The sequence below is a fragment of the Protopterus annectens genome, chromosome 2.part0, assembly GCF_019279795.1.
Source record: "Protopterus annectens isolate FY-2018-M chromosome 2.part0, PAN1.0, whole genome shotgun sequence".
NCBI classification, from domain to species: domain Eukaryota; kingdom Metazoa; phylum Chordata; order Ceratodontiformes; family Protopteridae; genus Protopterus; species Protopterus annectens.
The window spans coordinates 1338747495-1338766829 of NC_056728.1; positions in this window are offsets into that span (position 1 = coordinate 1338747495).

Consider the following 19335-nt stretch of genomic DNA (forward strand, 5'->3'; position numbering starts at 1 on the left):
GCATCCCTCGTTTTTGTCACATTGCACCTCAGATATCATATGTCATACCAGTTATTACAACACTGACTCATCACTAACTTGATGTTGCAGATCATACTCTACAAAGAGAACTGTAGCATGGCCTGTATGGGAAGTCATATAGAAGCATACCATACAGAGACACACTAGCACTGTGTGACTTATGGCCTGTATGGAGAGTCATACAGAGGCACACTAGCACTGTGCGACGTATGGCCTGTATGGGGAGTCATACAGAGGCACACTAGCACTGTGTGATGTATGGCCTGTATGGGGAGTCATACAGAGGCGCACTAACTCTGTGTGACTTATGGCCTGTATGGAGAGTCATGAAGAGGCACACTAGCACTGTGTGACATATCTACTTCTGCAGACGAGACTTAGTGACAGACATGGCAGAAATAGAAAATACCCCATAGTGACAGAGGTAGTGTGGGGAAATCCATTATGGTAAAGTCATGTAGTCACAGAGAGGGGCTTGATGTGTAGATCCAAGTTCCAAAATAAAAGCTAGGTATAAGCCAGAATGGAAACCTCAAGCCATAAACAAGGTAGTGAATACTCTAACTAACCCTCCTAAACAGCGACTGGGTAAACACTTGATATTGTCAGTAACAAAAAGCAGAGTACAGCTTATGAAAGATAAGAATGAAATATTGTAGTTTACAGTGTAGCAGCAACAAAATGTTTCATCGTGTATGTAGATGCTTATCTTATCTGGGTTAGCTGATTTATCAGTAGTCCCACTGAATATGTGTTTATATTTCCATAAGTATGTACTGTCACATCATGCATATAGGTTTATAGATTCCTAGGTAAGCACTAGGCTAGCTACCCTTGCAGGCCATTTTAAGCATAGCCAATTTCCCTTCAAGGGTGAGAATCAAATCCTGTACCTTGTGTTTGTGAAGCAAACACCTTGACCATTATGCCACCCCCCCCCCCCCCCCCAAATAACTATACAGGTAATCAGGACATAGATATAACATGCTGTTTTTTTATTTTATTTTATTTTGTTTTTTTAAAAAACACTGCCTGTGGCTTCAAAATAATCATAAACAAAACCCAAAGAAATTCTGGAATTCTATCACATCCCTGCTAAACCCTGGTAAAAAGAACAACCCCTGTCCACATCCTGACAAAACACCTACTGAAATAGCCACTATTTTCAACTCATATTTTATCAACACTATATCTAATCTCACCACTACCTTTCCCCAACCTAAATGCAATTCTAACTCTGCACCTCCAGATCAGTTTTCACAGAACATCACTATCCCCGCTCCACCTAGCTTTTCTTTCTCTCCTATATCCACTGCCACAATAACAAAATTACTTCTCAAACTCAGCACTAATGCTCCTGACAACTTACCCTCTGAATATCTTCAAATTCCAGCTAAATCCATTGCATTCCCTATCAGTATACTTCTTAACAGGTCTATCCAAGAGTACTATGCTCCGAGTATCTGAAAAAAAGCACATATTCTTCCACTTCATAAAGGTGGAAATAGCACTGACAATTCTAATTTCACCCTATTGGTCTTCTCTCCCCTGTGTCTAAGATCTTGGAAAATTTTATTCACATTCAAATTCTAAAGTTTCTACTTCATAACTAAATCCTTTCCCCCACTCAGCATGCATTTAGGTCAGGCCATAGTACAACAACAGCTCTTATATCCTTCATGGACACAATCAACCAAGCTTGAGATGCAGGTAAAATTGTATCTTTACTATTTCTTGACCTCTCTAAGGCCTTTCATATGGTCTCCCACCCCCAACTTCTTACACAACTCTCTCAACTAGGCATCTCACCAATCCCTAAATTGGTTCTCTAATTACTTTACAAATAGACCACAAGCTACCAAATGGCAGCACTCTGTTTTGCCATTCGTTAGCACACCTACAGGGGTTCGCCAAGGCTCCATACTAGGGCCTCTTCTTTTCAATATTTTCATCAACAGCTTTCACTGCTCTCTTAGTCAAGGTTGTCTAATTCAATATGCAGATGACTCAACCATAATCTGCTCTGCCAACTCCATATCTGAACTTCAACAGATTACCCAAAATGCCTTTATGTCTACTGAAACTCGGATGACCAACAACCATCTTGCCCTTAACCCTAACAATACCAAACTCATATTATTCACCCCTACGAAAACCACTCCCCTAAATAAGACTGAGTTCACTATTCACTCTCAAAACAAAACAACTACTGAGGTTGTTTGCCATGCAAAACTACTAGGTGTAATCTTAGATGTAAACCTGAAATTTGACCTGCATGTGTACAGTAGTATATAAAAAAAAAAAAACCTCATCAAAAACTAGGTATCCTTTATAGACATAAACATTTCCTCGTCCACTCCACAAAACAAACCCTTGCCTCAACCTACCTGCTACCCTCTCTTGTATGTGGTGCTGCACTACTTACTAACATTCAGTTCTCTCTGAAATTCAAGCTTGAGACCTGTTACAATAAAATAGCCAAGTTTGCAACTAATGCCAAATACTCCTCCCATCATTGTTCCTCCTTACACTTACTGAACTGGCTTGAACTCCTACATTACCTTACATACCTACAGTTAACAACAGCACACAAAATTATCTTCAAGCACTCAGGCTGTCCACCCTTTACTTCCATATTTACTCTCTACCATCCAGGTAGGCCTCTCAGTTCTGAGAACCAACTTCTCCTGAAAGTAGAAATAACAAACCTTACAGTTGGCCAGATGCTATACTCTTTCTTGGTTGCCAAACAGTGGAATGCCCTCCCATTACCAGTAAGGCCAACAAGAAATGCTTCTTCCTTTAATACATCTTTATGGTAACACCTCTTCAATTTATGGCACTGTACTTGTGCCAACTCGGCACTTCTCAAAACCTGATTTCCCAGTTTACCACAACTGTTGCCTATAATGACTTACTCTCTGTTAAGCTATACTCTTCTACCTATTTGCATGGCTACTCAAAAAATATGATATGTACTTAGTATGTTGCAATATCAACTAAATATCAGTATTGAATTGATGCGATTGACGTGTACACCTCTCTTGCATTTACTGCTACATTTCTATTAATGTTGTTGTAGAACTAATCTCCACAAGTTGTTAATATACTTAATATGCTACTTGATGTTTATGATATTAACATGTTTGTCTTTAGTAGTGTGAGGTCCCTACACTGGGCCAGTAATCAAGGAGCCTAATTCCTCACCACTGACACTGGAGAGGGACATTCACTTGGAATACAAATGGACACACTCAGTATTTCCAGATGCAGACATCTCTACATCAAGTACAATTTCCCTTAACATCACACAGGGAACACACTCAGTCCAGGCACACACACACACACACACACACACACACACACACACACACACACACACACACACACACACACACACACACACACACACACACACACACACACCTGGGAAAGGCTGGCACAGATTTACTAACTATACCACCGGCTGTCCAGACTATAAGGTAGTTTCAGTGACACCAGTCTGTTACTATAAGGCTCTTAAAATGGTGTCCAATTATACTGAGTGAAATTAATATTAATACAAATGGTAATGTTGACCAAACAGCAAGGCTTTCAGGAATGGCCAGAGTTATCACCAAGTGAATATATGCAAATACCCTCAAAACTTAATATTTTTCTAAAAGGATCAGTCACAATGAAAAGTTTAAATATACTTAATAATAAATAATAAAAGAACATGATAATACTAAATATCTATTTACAGTAAACATCAGAGTTTCAGACACAGAAAATATTAAAATAGCACAGATGGAGTTTCACACAGTTATAGAAAAACAGTATTTAGCTAGTCTCACTATCTATTCCTGATTGACTAAAAGAATTACTGTTCCTACTTACTGAATAGAGCTAGCCGAGATGGGGGAGTGGTCTTTGTTATCAGAACCAAGACAGAATACAGAATGCTCCTGAGACTTCAGTCTCCTCTAATATTAAAACATTTCTATACAGAATGACATCACATACATCTGGTCATCTAACTTCTGGTTCCGATGCAACCCCCACTGCCAGAAGCTGTCAGGGTTTAGCATCTATGTGCACAGATAGAGCATTTCTCAGATGTGGTGCAGCTGCTGGAAGTCATAAAACCATAAAACCATTCCACTCTTCCTACAGGAGCTGCAACCTATTCTCTAGTACAGACATTGCGTTTCTGGCTCACTTCAAAACTGTATGATAACATATTTATGGCTTAACCCATAAAGTAATTTAATTTTAAGAATATTTTTCAAAGTCAGGTGGTTTAACCTCTTCCCTTCCAGTTTCTGCTATTAAAACATATGCATTTAATTCAGTTACAATACTCCATGTACATTTCTTTTCCTTCCAGCAGGATTCACTGTTGATAAATTTTAACACAAGCAAACCTTACAAATACATTGTCAGTACAAGCATCTGTACAAATCAGTTTTATGTACAAATAACATATAATTATTTACAAAATCCCAGCTAGCTGTGCTGGTATATGTTACACAGCCACTGTCCCACTTCTTCTGGCATGGCTTTCAGAACCTCCTATCATCACATCTCTCCCCCCTTTGAAGACTCAAGCTAGTTTTTCAAGTGCCCCTTGAGAAACATTGCTTGAGAGTAATGAGCCTATCTGTGAATAAATTATCCCATACCCTGTCTTGAGATCCCATCTACATTGGCATTGCTAACCCCTCTATGGGCTGCACTGTCATACCATATGCCTACAACCCTAGGATCCACCATCGTAACTTGGCATTTTGCTGTATGGCTCTCTGTGGCCATAGATCCCCCTCAGACTCCTCCTGTTTCCTACTGCAAATACGTAGTACCAGGGCCTCCCTATCATGGTAAGGTTTTGTCATGTTAACAAGGTACAATTTGGGCCCCTGCCTCCTGTCTAGCTGTTCCACCATGTAGTTAATATCACTTGACCTTCCTTACCACTTTGAAGGGTCCCTCTCAAGCTGCAGGCAGCTTATTGTGTCTGATAGGAATGAGAACCATAACCTGCTGCCCCACAGCATACTCTCTAACTCGAGCATTCCTATCATACCAGACTTTTTTTGCTGTTGGGCTCCTGCCAGAGTCTCCTAGGCCAAGCTCATGAACTCCCTGAGCCTTGTCCTGAGGTTTAGGATATATGCCACAACAGACTCCTTATGGAATTCACATTCACCCTCCCCTCACCCTATACCCATACAGCACCTCAAAGGGTGAAGACCTGTAGTTTCCTGGGGTACCTCTCTGTAAGCAAACAGCAGATGGAGCAAATAGTTGTCCCACTGTCTTTTAAAGTGGTCTGCAAATGCCTGTAGCATGGTCTTTATGTAGAGTTTAACCTCTCCACAAGACCATTAGTCTGGGGATAGTAGGGTGTTGTCTTTAGGTGCTTCACCCCACAGTGCTCCCACTGACAAGCCAGCAGGTCTGACATGAAATTGGTACCTTCATCAGTCAGTATTTGTACTGGGGAAATCTACCCTGCTGAAAATCTCTACCAAAGCATTTGCCACCTTCTCTGCCTCAGTGGAGGACATAGCCACTACCTCAGGGTGTCTAGTAGCATAATCTACTACCATCAGGATATACTTCTTCCCTGTAGAGCTTGGGTACTAGGAGGCCCCATAATAAACATAGCTACCCTCTGAAATGTCTCCTCAATCATAGGCAAAGGCAATAAAGGAGCTTTGACCTTGCCTCCTGCCTTGCCTACTTTTTGGCATTGCTCACAGGTCCTGTAGTTTCCTGTTACATCACTTGCAAACCCAGGCCAATAAAATGTCTGTATAATATGTCTCTTGGTATGCTTTATGCCCATATGACCTGCAAAAGGAATGTCATGGGCTATGGCTAGAAGTGACAGACATTAGGCTCTAGGCACTACCAACTGCTGTATTACCTCACCCTCTAGCCCTCCCTCAGGGTTCCACTCTCTATGCAGTAACTCTTTGTTCCAGGTATACAAACTTCTCTTTTCCTTGTGAATCAGGTGCCTCTCTAGCTACCTCCCTCAAGCTTCTTAGTGTAGGGTCTTAGAGCTGAGCCTTTCTCAGCTCTACTTTTGTGACTCTTCCCATCTCCCCTTCCACAGGAAGTCTGATATCCTCTGAGGGCGGTGCCTTACTGTCAGACTGGGTACTACCACTCATCTCTGCCCTTGCAGTCACTCCACCCAAGGGAATATCAGTACCTACCAGCAGCTGTGGCTTACCTTCAGGCACACTTCTACAAGGTAGCTCCGTCCCTGAAATAGCCACCTCACCAGCCTTGGCTTCAGATTTAAGGTCTGTCTGGATCTCCCCCAGGCTACCAGACCCACATGCCTGTCTCCAAGCCTGATGGCATGTAACTGCATGCACACAGTGTACTGCATTATCAAAATCATTTCCTATAAGGATACCTGCAGGGATATCCTCAAGCACACCTACTTGGTTGCTTCTTTTTCCACCCTCCCTTCAAAACTGTGGAATAACATCTTTATGGATTAACCCACAAAGTAATTGAATTTCAACAATGTTTTTTAAAGTCAGATGGGTTAACCTCTTCCCCTTCCAGTATATGCTGTTAAAACATACACATTTAATCCAGTTACAGCTAATACATGCACATTTATTTTCCTTCCTGCAGGGTGCACTGTTGATGCATTTTTAACACAAGCAAACCTCACAAATACATTTTCAGCAAAAGCATCTGTACAAATCAGTTTGATATACAAATGACATATAATTATTTACAAAATTCCAGCTAGCTGTACTGGCATATGTTACACATCCACTGCCCCACTTCTCCTGGCATGGCTGGCAGTACCTCCTATCATCACAAGTATATTCAGTTGTCACTCTTGTATTCTGTGTGCTTGGTAATGTGGAGCTTTTCTCCCTGGGCCTCCAGTGAAAATGGGTTCATATCAGCCCAATGGACCATCCTGGTAAACAAATGCAAATAAATACATTTACTGCTTGATTGTTTGTTTACTGGATAAGTGGACCAGCTTAAAAATACTCACTTAAGAAACAACTTAAGGAAAATAACATTTATGTAAGTTGTGTATCAGTGTGTGTGTGTGTGTGTGTGTGTGTGTGTGTGTGTGTGTGTGTGTGTGTGTGTATGTGTCTGTGTGATAGCCTTTCTACTAATGGTGGAGTACAACACAGGCACATGCCTGACCTAATTACATACGAGGTATATCTTGATGCACACACATCCACTGTCATAAGAAACAAACAAATGTTCATGGTGTACTTTTATTTATTTGTTGGCATTGGTTTCCTGGTTAGTCCAACTAGACTTAAAGTTACCCTTTTCGGTGGAGACCTGGGAAGAAAAGCTGCAGTTCCAAAACACAATTTACAGTTAATGGTTGCACTTGTCGAGAGTTATAAAACAATACAAAGTTATGAAAGATAATTGTACAAAGTATAAGAGAAAGAAAGACATGATCTAATGCTGTACAACACAATTATAAAACTATAAGGCAACATAATGACATTTTGTGATAATATCTTATAATAGAGAAGATGGAGCTATTATTATACTAAGTTTCAAAGAAAACATGCAAAGAGCAAAAAAGATGAAGTGAAAAAATAAAAGGAATATTCATTATAGTATATGAACTATTAAAAAGCAGCCGAGATGTAAGTTGGTAAGCTAACAGTAGAAAAAGAGGGTGTGAGGTGAGAAAGATATGAAAAAGAGCAGGACAGATAGTGAAAAATGCCATGGGGAAGGAGAACAAAGAAAACAATGTAGGTTAGTGTCACTACGAGTTATATAGATGAGAGGAGCAAAAGAATAAAGGATGACAGAGTGGATGGAGATGTAAAACGTAGTGAGGCGGAAAGACTAGAGTGGGGTGAGCAAATGGAGAGTAGAATTCACATCATGTATGACTTTTGACTGAATTGGAAAGTAGTAGTTTGAGAGTGCTAATTCTTAGGATGGCTTGAGCTAAGTTGGTTTAACCAGGTAATGAACAGGAGCATAACCATGTACTCAGCAGATGCTGCTTTAGGTAAGTTATAAATTAGTTTAGGTTGCTGATTTGTTTCAGAGAGAGAGAGAGAGAGAGAGAGAGGGAAAGAGTGAGGAATGGAGTTCCATGGTTTTGAAACACATTTAGAAAAAAAAATGAGCTACCTGCTGAGTTATAGGATACAGAAATAGCAAGCAGACACTGTCCACAGATCTGAGATCTCTGTTTGGGGAGTAAGGGTTGTAGAACAAGACATTTACCTGCTTGTAAGTTTGTACCTCAGAAGTAAATATATCTTGTGTTGGGCTGAAGACAGTATGGTCATTATTTCTTTACCTTTCATCACAAACTTCAGAGGGGTGCATAGAGGGTCACTATAGTTTGTAAAGATGCATTACACTGACTCTAGAAGTAACAAGTTGGAAATATTATTGTAATCATTATTTTTTTTTTCATTTTCCTCATAATCAAACATCTGATGCATATTGACTACCTTCTCGGGACATTAATAAACATGCTGTTTATATACAGCTGATAGTTAATATGTTATATTTGCTGTCTTTTGGGGATAGGGGGTCAGGATGCATGCTGTCTATAAATATGACAGCAGCAGCAGCTTGAAATATGACTGTGGGAATACATTTATTATTTATTTATTTGTTTATTTATTTAATTATTTTTTTTTTTATTTGTTTACTGGGATAGTCAGGCTGGGTGGTTAACCCATTTTCAGCAGAGGCTCAGGGAAAAATCCCTAAGTCACATTCAATCCCTAGCAAGTTTAAAAATACAGACATTTATAATCACAATTATAGTAAAACATTGAAAACATAGAAGAATACAATCACAGGTTAAAATACAATATTTGTTGTACATCCAAAGAAAAATTCACAGTTAGTACATAATATAAGAGCAATACAAGTGTAGGCAGTTTTGTCCAAAACTGCATAAGGCGTCAGTCAAATATTTTATATAAAAATTAATGATAGTTTGTTAGAAATTAAGATAACAATATAGATAGTGTTATTATTCAGCTGGGATTTAGACAGAAGCAGAGCCATGATTTGGATAGGTGGGACTTGAGTAGTGTTTTAAATATTTGGGGGTTAGCAGTGGTTAGTATTGATCGGGGGTCATGTTCCATATCCTAGAGATACTACTGGAGTACAGAGAGTCACCATGGAAGTTATTAGTCTTGGTTTCTTGTAGAAGGAACTTATCAGAAGATCTGAGTTGTTTTCTATTGGACTGGGGTTTTAGCAGGTTTTGTAGAGCTGGACATTTTTCAGGTTTATACACTATCCTGTGGGCTATTGTAAGATGGGTAAATATAAGGAGATTGGGTAATTCCAGGCAGTTAAGTTGTTGTATTGCAATACAGTGGTGTGCTCTATGTGGGGAGTTGCTAGCAAATGGGGCAATTTTATTATAGCATACTTCAGGTTTACATGTTTAAGTTATGCTGTAATTTTAATCCAAATTTAACAGGAGAGGGAGATGCACAGAAAGTGACTACCTATTTTGAGATGGGGGGCAGGGACTATTCCCAGATATGATATATGCATGTCATCAGCATTTGTCTTCTCACTTTATTGTGAAATGGTGTTTGGTCAGCTTTGAACATTAAAACTTGGATACAACTTATTTCTTCCTTGAAATAAAAAGTAGGATTGAATTTATTTAAGACATGCATGACATTTGTTCAGCTCATCATTGGATAAAAGTTTGTAAAAAAGTATCTATAACCCCATGGCTTCTGGGTGCCTAGCAGCCTCAAGACCTCCAGCTTAATTACTTATTACAGTGTAGGCTCGGTCAGATAGGATGTGTAGAAAGGATGCAGGAAATGACAAAGTAGTAGAATAAGACTGAATATCTTTCTTTAATTTTGGTTTTCATTCAGGCCCTCGTTGGAAGAAAAGGTTGTTTTGAAAAACTCTAATTCATCTCAGAGCATCTAGAAACACCCCATGGCTTCTGGGGGCCTAATGTCCCACAGACACTTGTATTAATACACTTATTTCCAGTTATTATAGTGTAGTCTTGGTTACACAGGATGTGATGAAAGGATGCAGGAAAAAAGCAAATTTGAAGGGTAAAACTGAATTTCTTTCTTTGATCATGGTTTTTGTTCAGGCAACCATAATCAGGCAATCATCGGATGAAAAAAGGTTATTTAAAAACTCTAAAATGCATCTCAGAGTATGTGGAACCCCACAGCTTGCTTAGATAGAACATGATGAATAAATGAATGAATGAATGAATGAATGAATGAATGAATGAATGACTGCAGGGAAAAACTGAAGATTAATAGAAATTGTGAGAAGAATGAAGAAAAAAGTAATCTGGATAGTGTGAATAGGCCAGGATAGGTTGGGCAGCAGGGGGGCACCATGGCATTTTTTTCACCTAGGGTACCAATTTACCTAAGGCCAGCCCTGTATCTACTATTATTAGGTAATTATTCAACAGAATGAATGAAGTGGTGGTTAAATTAGCCAGCAACCATGTTATTGAGGTCTACACAGTGGATGGGATAGGGGTACTTATTTGTCCTGGATGGAGGAGATTGTTTGTTGATGTCCAGAACTGTTTGGGGTTATATTTATTTCCATTTAGAAAAGAAGTGTAGGAAGATGTTTGAACAGATTTAGTATACCTGTTGGCTTAATTCCTTGGGTATTTATAATATTGCAAGTTTTTCTTGGTTTTATTTTGTGAGCAGACTTTCCAAGTCTTATCCTTACCTTTCATGACTTGTTTAGATTTGGTAGACAAACATAATGTAGGATTTGCTTTAACTGTTTTAGTTCTAACTGGAGAATGAGTGTTGAGGATACTCAAAAAGGCTTTAATAAAATCTAAGACTACCTTATCTAGTGGTAGATCTTTAAATGGATCCCAATTGAAACGTGTTAGGGTATTGTTAAATCTATCTGGCTGGAACTTAATGATATTGCTTGCTTATTTATAATGGTGTGTCTTAAGAGAGTGTTTTATATGTCTGACTGCAAATATAATCAGATGGTCAATCATAGTATCTAGAAGGTCAGTAAAGGCTGTAATGCTATTTGAAAAGGAAGTAATGATTCAGTCAAGTCTCATGGAAATTATATTATGTCTGGTTGGGGAGGTGATAAACTGGGTGAAGCCATATGGGTGTATGGTGTTGGTAGCTTGTGCAGTGTGTTTAGGTCACCTAGGAAAATTGCCTCCTGTGGGATTTTACTTGAGACTCAGCATAAAAAGTCTTCCATAGTGAGGATATTGTTACCAGGGGCTATGTGTATGCCAATAATGGCTAGGTATTTGTAGTTATTAAGTTTCAGTAGTGAGATATGTATTTTCACGGTATGAAATTGTGGAATATTATAGGAAATGTGATAATTCAAGGATAGTTTTATAAATTATAGAAAGCTTGTCTGCCTTTTTGGTTGTTCTGCTTAGTCTATGGACATTGTTACCAGGTGGTAAAAAAAATTGTATCTTTTACATTGTTTTTTTAGCCACGTCCTTCTGATTACTAAAATATCAGGTGAGTGTATAGACATCCAAGCATGGAATTCTGGCAGGTTGTTCCTTATGCTTCTGATGTTGATATGAAATAGTTGTAGCCCTGGTATGTTTGTGATATGAGATGAGGTAGGTGGGGCCCTGGTATGTTTGTGATATGAGATGAGGTAGGTGGGGCCCTGGTATGTTTGTGATAGGAGATGAGGTAGGTGGGGCCCTGGTATGTTTGAGATAGGAGATGAGGTAGGTGGGGCCCTGGTATGTTTGTGATATGAGATGAGGTAGGTGGGGCCCTGGTATGTTTGTGATATGAGATGAGGTAGGTGGGGCCCTGGTATGTTTGTGATAGGAGATGAGGTAGGTGGGGCCCTGGTATGTTTGTGATATGAGATGAGGTAGGTGGGGCCCTGGTATGTTTGTGATATGAGATGAGGTAGGTGGGGCCCTGGTATGTTTGTGATATGAGATGAGGTAGGTGGGGCCCTGGTATGTTTGTGATAGGAGATGAGGTAGGTGGGGCCCTGGTATGTTTGTGATAGGAGATGAGGTAGGTGGGGCCCTGGTATGTTTGTGATATGAGATGAGGTAAGTGGGATAACTGGAGTCGACAGCATTTCTCATGATGGGGATGAATGAGTTGTCTTTGTGTTAGGTTGAATGTCACCACTAAGCTTTACTGACAGATGCATGGGGTGAACTGATTTATTTTTGTGTTCATTTGTGCTCAGTTGTGAATAAATATAACTTTCATTAGCAACCACTTTTTGCTTTTCTGCTATTTTTGTGGGACCATGGAGTTTGGCAAATATTTCTTTTGAGACATGGGTATAACTATTTATATTTGATTTTTTTGTTTTAAATTTAGTTTTAGAGCTATGGAATTAATTTCAAAGTATGAGTATTTGAAAATTGGAATGTATGTCTATGAATGGGTAACCATAAATTCACCCTGGGGGTTCCACCTGTATCCATCTTGGACAGGGGAAATAGGTGCTGATTATGGAAATAAGGGTAGAACTTGGCTAGGCTAGGCCCCTAGGGCCATTAGCCTAGTAACTTCCTATGATCAGATTATCCTAGGTATGTAGCAGTGTATAATTCAGGAACTATGCAAAAGGAGCGAGCTGAGTTTTGCTAATTGGATCAGAAATGGGGGCATGATATAAAGTGTCACAGGTGCTTTGATGGTGGTAAGATATGCAGTGTGCTGCTAGACTAAGGAGTCTTGTGATCTGTAAAGGAAACATTGTTCAATGATTGTGTGAAAAGCCTGCAAGCATGTTGTGTAGATTGATTATAATTAGATATGTAAGTTAAAATGCAATGTTTATAGTGTAGGCAATGATGTGAAAATGACTGGCAGTAGTCAAAAGGTATGCTAAGGGGGGAGTTAAATGGCAGGATACTTTGAATAGGAGGAACTATGGGTGTCTGTTTGAGGGTGGAGAAATGGTTGTATGCAGAGGAAATTATGATGGGAGTGAAGCACTGCTGAGTGTATTGAGGTAGTGTTGAGCAGGCCGTTCCTTGGGCAACAGTCAACTGTTACAAAATAAAAAAAATATCTTTCACTTCCTTGTAAGGACTATGAAATGAGAAGGTAAGTGGCCTCCTTTATCAAGCTAGGAATAATAAACGGGGAAGGGGAACAATACTCTAATCAAATGTTAAGGCAGGTAAATATACCGAATAGAACCATATAAAAGCATATGTTTGTGCTCTATGAAATTAATTAAGGAAAACCAGGAGTCCTTACTGATGAAAACTGGTGTTGGCTTTCTCTTTATTTTCACTCTTTTTAAGACTACTTAAAAGCTTGCTTATGTTTTATATTTCTATATTGTTTTGGAGTGGTTTCACAGTTACTTTTCAATGTCTAGCTGCTGGGTTGGGAGATAGCTTATAATGGCTCATGACGGGAGAAGTAGAAAGATAGGACCCAGTTCTGTTTATGTGCTAAACCAAACAACTTTTACAAACAATTTTAGGTATGAAATTCACTGCAGCTGCTGCAAGGACAACTTGAGTGTATCTGTATTAATAAGGATGCTCTCACATTCACTTTACACATTCACTACATTAATGTCACAATGCTCTTCCTAAAATGCAATAGGTATAATAGAGTTTAAGAGGACCAGCAGTTTATAAGCATCTTCAGCATTATTGAATAATTCTGTCCTTCATGGAGAGCTGCATTAATCGACCATCTCATTCATAAAGTTACACCAAAGGCAGCAACATTTTAACAACAATAGCCAAACAGCTAAGTTCTCCAAAATAAGTTACACAGATAGTAGTTTGTAAAATAGTCACAAATCAGCAATGATTTGTACACAGTAAGAAAAACTGAGTTGCCTCAATAAAAATCAAGAAAAAAACATGTTTTACTGTAAGCTCACATCATGTTCCACAGGCAGTTACTTTCCTACATCACATTTGTTTAGAAGAGCTGCTCCTCTGGAGCTGCTAGTTTGACTATGGCTCCACTGAAACTGAAATGCACAATACAGAGAAACAGTGGCCGCATAACTGCTCATTCATGTCATGCAAAGTAAATATTATACCTTGTACACAAGATGGTGTGTTGTGTGCTGGTTTGTGCGTGTATGTGTATGGGTCTACTTCACAAGAACAAAATACCACATTACCGAAGACAAGAAGAATGAGATGAGAACTCCAAACTTCATTTAAATGAACGACCACATAGATGACACATCCCGCATGGTAAATAACCATTGGGCCAACAAGGGAAAATATACCCTTTTCCCCACTGTAGTGTAGTCCCAGAATTGGTATATTTAGAGAGGGGGGTGTGGGGCATAGCTGCCCCAGCTGGGTTGGTTGGAGATAGTGCTGTGTACTTTCCATTGGTTGTTGGCCCAGTGGTTACTTACCATTTGAAACTTGCCAGCTATGTGGTCGATTGTTTAAATGAAGTTTTGGAGTTCTTGTCTTTGGTAATGTGATATTTCTTTCTTGTGAAGTAGACCTGTGTGTGTGTGTGTGTGTGTGTGTGTGTGTGTGTGTGTGTGTGTGTGTGTGTGTGTGTGTGTGTGTGTGTGTGTGTGTGCGTGCGTGCGTGTGTGTGTGTGTGTGTGTGTGTGTGTGTGTGTGTGTGTGTGTGTGTGTGTGTGTGTGTGTGCAGTCATCTGTTGTAGCCATCCTACCAAAACTGGTGAACTTGGAAGATGCTATAATCAGAAGTAAACCATTGCTTCTGCAGACTCAGCAACACAGCTTGTAAGATTCTTAAACCAGCCTTGTACTGCCCTGTGCCAGAATATCTGGCACTAACTAAAATTAATTTATATGTATTTATAACACTTAGTCTTAGCCCTGTTGCCTAACAGCAACAACATAAAAATTACTCTAGCAATGAGCTTAAGCACATTGCAGGCTTACAGGTCTGCTACAGGTTTGTTGTGCACTAACTCTTTTGATATGCATTGGCCAAAGTGATTATCATCATCATCATCATCATCACCAACCCCCTTTTTCCCATTTTCTACATGAGGTTGGGGTGTAATGTCACCATCTCTCTATCCAATGCCACTGTCTTACTTCTTCGACATACATGCCTAACTGTTAAAGTTCTCTCACACAGCCCATCCACCTCTTTGATGGATGCCTTCTTTTCTTCTTGCCTTCTTCCTGTCTGTCCCAAATCTTCTTCACCAGACTGTCTTCTGCTTCTCTGAACATGTACCTAAACCACCATAATCTGTTCTCTTTGATCTTTTATCTAATTGGTGCTACTTTGGCTACTGCTCTTAAGTCCTAACTTCTTCATTTGTCCCACATAGTGCAGCCTACTACCTGTCTCAGGCACTTCATCTGTATCGCCTCTACCTTCCTTAACTGCTCTACCTTTTACTGCCCATGTTTCTTACCATACAGTAGTACTGGTTGCACCACTGCTTTGTACACCTTACCTATCAACTTCTTTGGCATTCTTCTGTCATAGACTACACCTGACACTCTGTGCCAGCTGGCTGCAGCCTCTCTGATTATAGCTTTGAAAACTTCCCTTCCCCTCAACCACCCCTCCCAGATACTTGTTAACCTGTTCCACCATTTTCCCTTCTGTCTCAATTATAAGGTTCTTCTAATTTCTCCTATTTGCCACCATTACAACTGTCTTATCTCTACTAATTTTCATTCTATGCACCTTCAGTTTTGCATTCTATTCCCCTATCTTTTACTGATGTTCTGCATGTACACTTTACACTTTACATACACTTTAGTGGGTTGTTTTGAGACTTCGGGAATACCACGGAGATTACTTGTTTTTTGTTGGTACTTTGGTTTCTGAGACCAAGGTTTTTGTTCCATTAAAGGATCCCTGAATTGGTGTGGAATTCCAACATTTTAAGACATGGATAATGACAGGCTCAAAGATTTACTAACTGTACCTATCTGGAATGATACAGAAGCAGATCAGATACAAACGGATACAGAAAATGGACAGGGAAGAATGGGCCTAGAAAATATGAATTCAGAGACTTTTTCTAAACTAGAAAAGCAACTGAAACGCATGCAGGGTCTCTACTGGGAACATATTTATTTACAACAAAGCATAGATAAGAAGAGACTACCCCGGGGACTTAGATTGAACAAAAGACCAATGTGGAAAAATATGGATGATTCACTTTCTAAGGAATGGGAAGATATTTTAGAGTCTGTGTACTTAATAAAGGCTTTTCGACTGGAAACAGACTGCCTGCCTTGCTTGGATTAACTTAGTAATGCTGTAGAATTATATATTTTCTATTATTACTTTTTGACTTGACGAGTTTACGTTCACTACTTCTACTACTGTTGTCTGATCTGATTAATATACAGTGATTAACTAGAAATATATGGACTGAAAATCTTCCACACAGAGAAGTTTCTTACACTGTTTTGTTTTTAGACCCACTACACTTTAATGGGTTGTTTTGAGACTTCGGGGATACCACGGAGATTACTTGTTTTTTGTTGGTACTTTGGTTTCTGAGACCAAGGTTTTTATTCCGTTAAAGGATCCCTGAATCGGTGTGGAATTCCAGAATTTTAAGACATGGATAATGACAGGCTAAAAGATTTACTAACTGTACCTATCTGGAATGATACAGAAGCAGATCAGATACAAATGGATACAGAAAATGGACAGGGAAGAATGGGCCTAGAAAGTATGAATTCAGAGACTTTTTCTAAACTAGAAAAGCAACTGAAACGCATGCAGGGTCTCTACTGGGAACACATTTATTTACAACAAAGCATAGATAAGAAGAGACTACCCCGGGGACTTAGATTGAACAAAAGACCAATGTGGAAAAATATGGATGATTCACTTTCTAAGGAATGGGAAGACATTTTAGAGTCTGTGTACTTAATAAAGGATTTTCGACTGGAAACAGACTGCCTGCCTTGCTTGGATTACTTTCAAATACTTAGTAATGCTGTAGAATTATATATTTTCATATATATTTTATATTTTATTTCATATATATATTTTCTATTATTACTTTTTGACTTGAGTTTACATTCGCTACTTCTACTACTATTGTCTGATCTGATTAATATACAGTGATTAACTAGAAATATATGGACTGAAAATCTTCCACACAGAGAAGTTTCTTACACTGTTTTGTTTTTAGACCCAATACACTTTAGTGGGTTGTTTTGAGACTTCGGGGATACCACGGAGATTACTTGTTCTATTTTATATAAATACCTTTTTGGGGCTACTATAAAAACAGACCATAGACCTGGAGGTCCAAACTGTTGAATAAAAAAAATAAAATAAAAAGTATACATATAAAGACAAAAGAAGAATAAGATATGTTTGTTTTCATGCCGGTCTGTGTTTTGCAGCAAGATGCATGAAACTGTCCTTTCTGTCCCATAATTCCAGCTGTTCTTCACTTTGCTCCATGTTCTAACTACACCATTAAATTTGGCAATATTTTCTAGGATTCAATACTGCAAAAAACAATGCAAATAGGCCTACCACTATGTTCATATTGTAGGTCAAGAAGTCATCCAATACAAAATTTAAATGACTGCAAAACAAAAAAAAATCATAATTAAGTATTCTTTCTCCTAGTGCTTCAAGCAAATAAAAATGCAGGTACAAAAACAGCAAATAAGAAACACCAATATTTTTGATGATGTTTTCACCCTCCAAAGAGGTGTTCAAGTTGTATATGAACATAGTTAAGTTGCTGTCTTCCATCCCTTTATGTGTTCCTTAATGCATTATAAATACTAAAGGCAAGTATGAATTCCAGCTCATTGCAAGTCTGAACATAGAGATCTTAGTAGAATATCTGCTACAAGTAAAGCAAGCATCATCGCCCCATTCAATCTGCTGGTCACATAAACATCTTGCAGACTTGTATGCATTTTCATTCCAGAACTTGCCAGGCTCACAGATTTTTAAACTGCCTAGGAAAAATTAATCAGCCTGGTTTCTAAAACTTAGATGGTTTGCCCCCTCTCTGTTTTCTTAAACTAACAGCAATCAAGATTGCCCTTTCTGTTGCCCTGTTTCTCAAAAGGTAGCTCATGGATGGAATATTCCCCAGCCTAATGAAAACTACCCATGTAGTCCTTCTTCACATATCTGGACATCTACACCTACCACAGAACTATATATTAGCTCTGTCCTGCGCCTCTCAGTTAATGTACTCAAAAAAATCTAAATGCTTAATCACTGCCTCCTTCTGTCAGTGCACTGATTTTTCACTAATAATCAGTGAAAATTCTGGTACAACTATGGAACATAGCCCTTACTGAACTGTATAGCCTGACCTACTCAAAAGTGAATAAAGACCACTTCATTAATAATGTATTCCTTGAATTTAGAAAAACTTTAGACACCATACCTCATAATTTGTTACTGTTCTCACTGGATGAAGCATTGTGTCAGAGGCAGTTCGGTGTTCATCTTTAGTCCCTTTTGAGTCCTAGAGGGGTGCAGAGTGAGGTATCTTGGGGTCAACAGTGGCCTCCTACCATTCTCTTTTTTATGAATGATATTTGCAAATAATTTAGTGTGAAAATAGTACTTTTCCTCTCCTCAAACGTCTAAGAGTTGCTCAATTGGAAGATGAACTCAAATCAGTACTTTCCTACTTGGAAGCTTGACAAAGCAAAAAGTCTTTGTGATGCAACACCTGAAAGTGTGATAACATTCTTTTTAGCATGAAAAAGTACTCAAATGAACCAGATCTACATCAGCTGGAGCAACACTTAGCCCATCGATAGTCTGTGGATGGCTCATGATATCTCTACACAAGCTAACCACTGTTTACAACAGACTGCCAGATACACTTCCATGTCTCTGAGAGGCTTCCACTGCTGGACTATACATAACCAAATTGAAGGATATGCTTACCAGACGGTATAACTTACCTCCACTCCCCATTTTATTTTTGTTTTTTTTTCTCTTATCCCTCATCCCCCCATCACCCCTTCTCACAGATCTGCTCACCTGAAACAAATCATAGATCCACAAAACAAATCTTGCTTCATGTACTCCTTTCCACCAGCATATCCAATGGCAGACAATTTCCATGTTCCCAGCCATTTTATGGAATTGTCTTCCCTCTTCCATTTGGAGCACTGATTCATCACCAGTATTCCAAAAAAGTCAAATAGCATCTGCCCATTCTAATCTTACAGGCCACCCCAACCAAAACTTGACTTGCCATCCTCTTTCTGTCTTTTCGTCTTTTTCTCCTTCCTTCTGCACTCAGAATTAATGTAATAAATATAGATGACACTTGACAGCTGTTGATTGTACATAGCTATTCTCTTAGAACTAACATTTT